Here is a 4,183-nt window from a genome sequence, read left to right as displayed (position 1 = left end):
AAATATGCGTGTCGAGCTGCAAAACGATTCATCAGCTGAGATATCTCACATCAAATTGCTAGGAATTGGGAATGGAAAGGTGCCGGTTGATCTGACCTCAGGACGAATTGCATTGCCTCGTCACTTCTGCAATTTAGTGACGTCAAAAGAAGAATTGGTTGAAAAAGTATTTCCCAATATTCAAACCGATTGTAAGAATCACGATTGGCTGAGTGACTGAGCTATTCTTGCGGCCAAGAACAAAGACATCTACGGACTTAACAATATCATTCAGTCTAACATTCAAAGTGAGGCAGTCACATACAAGTCCGTCGACACTGTTGTGGAAGCAGATGAAGCGGTTAATTATGCAACAGAATTTTTGAATTCACTCGATCTGCCAGGGATGCCACCGCACGCACTGCAATTGAAATTCGGCGTGCCAATTACCATGTTGTGAAATGTCAACCAGCCCAAGCTTTGACAGGCACACAGCTTGCAGTAAAAAAATTAATGAGCAATGTCATAGAAGCAACAATCTTGACAGGACCTTTCAAAGGTGAAGATGTCCTCATTCCTGGCATTCCTATGATTCCAACGGATATGCCATTTCAATTTCAGAGATTGCAATTCCCGATTCGATTGGCGTTTGCAATCACCGTTAACAAAGCTCAGGGACAATCTTTAGAATTGTGCGATTTAGATCTAGACATGGATTGCTTCTCACATGGACAATTATATGTTGCGTGTTCTAGAGTTGGCAAACCAGACAATCTCTATATCTGCACAGACAATGGAACAACACAAAATGTTGCATACCCATAGGCATTGTGAAATTAAGCGTATTAGAAATGTGTGCTTTCTCTTTTCTTACTTTTCCATTTAACCAGACTGAGCCACAGCAATGCGTGCCTGGCTACAGCATATATATATATACTTCCCTTAGCCTGTTTGGTTCAGTCCATTGAGCATTGGCCAGCCTGTGGACCAAAGGATCCCAGGTTCAATTCCAGCCAAGGTCATGGACCTTGATGGCAGGTTCTTTGGGCCCCAGCCAAGGTCATGGACCTTGATGGCAGGTTCTTTGGGCCCTTGCCCTGTCTCCTCCACTCTTCCTAAAAATCAGTGGAAAAATATCCTCAATATCCTCGGGTGAGGATTAACAGCAACAAATATATATGTCAAATATATATGTGTGTGTGTGTGTGTGTATTATTGATTTTAGAGGAGGGAGAAAGGGAAGGAGAGAGAGAGAGAGAGAGAGAGAGAGAGAGAGAGAGAGAGAGAGAGAGAAAGAGAAATACCTATCAGTTGCCTCCAATACATACTCCAGCTGGGAATTGAACCTGAAACCTGGAAAGGAATCAGTGACCTTTCAATGCGCGACCTGACGCTCAACCAACTGAGCTACACCAGCCAGGGCTCTGTTGCTTCCTGTATGTGCCCTGATTGGGGATTGAACCCACAAACAGTGGCATAAGGGAAGACGCTCTCGCCAATGAGCCACCGGTCCAGGGCCAAATTGATTGATTTTGTACATTTCAAGGACAAGGCCTCAGCCAGATTTACCTCATTTCAAACACACATACTACAGGGCGACTCCCCTCTGCCCCAACACTTTCTTGTCATTCATATGGTGAGTCACACTAAAATCCACAACCACATGACATTGCACCAATGTTCCCCACACCCACCTGCTTGTTGTCTTTGGGCTTTCTTGTGAATATATATATACATAGGCAGTGGCAGATGTGGTCCATGTAAGTGTTTATTGCCTCTATGGCTTCCTGACTTTGTTGCTTTGTTTGTATGCCTTAGAAATGCCCCGTCCCTATGTTGAAAATAATAGATTTGGGGTGGTGGGTGGTAGTGGAAGGGGGGAACACAAAAGAAACCCAAAGAGAAAGAAACTGAGGGGGTTGTGTGGGGGAGGAAAATGGTGACAGAAAGAGGCTTTATACTTTGGGCGCTGTATTCAGGTGATGTTTTGTTGAGTTGTACACTTGAAAAACTTGTATGTATGTGTGTGTGTATGTGTGTATGTATGTGTGTGTCTGTGTGGTGTGTGTGGTGTGTGTGTGTTTTCTTGGAGTTTCATACAATTAACCTGAGAAACACTCAAACCTGTAAATAATTTCTGTGATGAGTTTATTTGAACCAGAATGTCGGCTACTGCCGGGAAGCAGAATCTCAAGGAATTAAAAATCTATTCCTTTCAAGGCAGGGAGGAGGCCTTTCCAAGGCCTAGATAACAAAATCCGGGGGCCAGACCAGGGGTGAAGTATAAACTTAAGTCATCACATAGGAGTTTAAAATCACCCGGCCTCTGCATAGATACACAGCACAGCAAAGCCCAAAGTCCACAAGCATGTCTTTGACCTATTTTTATAAATCACCATCCAAGGATGAGACTTGTAAGTGGTTTCAAACACTGTTCTACACTCTTTCCTGCTATTGACCAGTGGGTTCCATGAAATCCAGTGATGATAGATGAGGGAGGTGGGAGAAAGCAAAGGGGAGGAGGCTGGGGGTTGGTAAGCTGTAAAATGATAGTGAGTGGTAAAAAATTAACATGATAACAGTCACAATGTGGAAATTTGTAGTCTCTTCCCTGGGACTCTGGGTTGTGCCTCAGGGGCACTGGAAAAAAGGGAAGTGACTATTTACCTCTTGTCATTCACTAGTACAAAGATATGTGACCCGCCCTAACCGGTTTTGCTTATCTGGTGCCCGCCCAGGAACAGCTCTGGTGCTGTGTGGGAAGTGAAGGACCTGGTGCCTCTGCAGGGGCTCGATCCAAGGCCAATTCGGGCCCCACCATGGCCGACAAAATCCACATGTCACTGGATGACATTAGGCTGGACCGGAACCAGCAGGGTGGCCATGGCGGGGCCCGCGGCTGCGGCGGGGGCGGGGCAAGGACCTAGGTCGGACCGAGGCCTGGCCGCCTCCCAGGGAGGCCGGGGTTGTGGAGCGCAGGCCGCCGCACCATAGCGCAGGGGCGGCGGGCTGTTCCGGAACCGGGCTGCCCTCGGCCGAGGCAGGAACCGGCCGGCGCCCTACAACAGGCCGAGACAACTTCCCGACGAGTGGCAACACGACCGCTTCCGCAGGGCCTTCGGCAGGGGCGCCGGCCTGACGACCGGTGGGAAGCTGCTGCTGTCCAACCTGGACTTCGGAGTGTCCGACGCAGACATCCAGCAGCTGTTTGCGGAGTTCGGGCCTCTGAAGCAGGCCGCTGTCCATTACGACCGCTCTGGCCGCAGCCTGGGAACAGCCCACGTGCACTTTGAGCGGAAAGGGAGACGCCCTGGAAGCCAGGGAACAGTACAACGGCATCCCTTTGGATGGCCGTCCCCTCCACATCCAGTTCCTCACCTCGCTGATAGATACGAAGCCCAGGCAGGTACAGAGTGTCAACAGAGGCTGGGTGACTACAAACCGAGGATCTGGAGGCTTTAGCGGCGGCACTCAGGGCCGCGCCCGCAATGGCAACCAGCGTACAGGCAGGCGCACTGGCCGCCATTCAAAGCGACAGATCTCGGCGGAGGAGCTGGACGCCCAGCTGGACGCCTACAACTGGATGAGGGGCCCCAAGCAGTTGGACGCCAAGCAGGACGCTTACAGTGCGATGAGGGGCACCCAGCAGTTGGAATCCCAAAAGGGCGCTTACAACTCGATGAGGGACACCAAAAGTATGAATGCCCATTTGGGCCTTTACAATGCGATGAGGGACACTAAAAAGTTGGACCCCCAGAAGGACGCTGACAGCTGCATGAGGGACACCGGGGAGTTGGACTCCCAGCTGGACGCTGACAGCGCGATGAGGGACACCCCTGAGTTGGACACCCTACTGAACACTTACAACGCTATGAGGGACACCGAGGATTTAGATGGCCAAATGGATGGCGCGGAGATGGATGCCCTGCTGGACAATTACGATGCGATGATGGACACCAGCTAAAGCACCAGGAAGTCAGTGTGTGGGAGGATGGCCAGGGACCTGTGGCCAATGATGGAGTTGTTTCTTCTGTTTTGAAATAGGATTTAAAACTCATGTAAAGGTTTTTCATTAACTTTTATTTTATTAAATATTTCTGAAAAAGACCTGTTTTGTACCGAGTCATTTTGGGGATACATTTTACTGGTTGCTGTTTTCAACTTGGCCATAATCAACCGAAAGGGCGTAGGAAAAACAAACAAA

At 49.1% G+C, this 4,183-nt stretch overlaps 1 pseudogene; it reads left to right on the top strand.

The window, feature by feature from the left end:
- The first annotated feature begins 2,798 nt into the window (after window positions 1–2,798).
- On the top strand, window positions 2,799–3,943 carry LOC102441810 (annotated as a pseudogene).
- The last annotated feature ends 240 nt before the right edge of the window (window positions 3,944–4,183 follow it).

The sequence above is a fragment of the Myotis lucifugus genome, unplaced genomic scaffold (genome assembly GCF_000147115.1).
Source record: "Myotis lucifugus unplaced genomic scaffold, Myoluc2.0 scaffold_1003, whole genome shotgun sequence".
NCBI classification, from domain to species: Eukaryota; Metazoa; Chordata; class Mammalia; order Chiroptera; family Vespertilionidae; genus Myotis; species Myotis lucifugus.
Note: the sequence above shows the minus strand (reverse complement) of the source record. Positions and strands in the feature narration are given on the sequence as shown.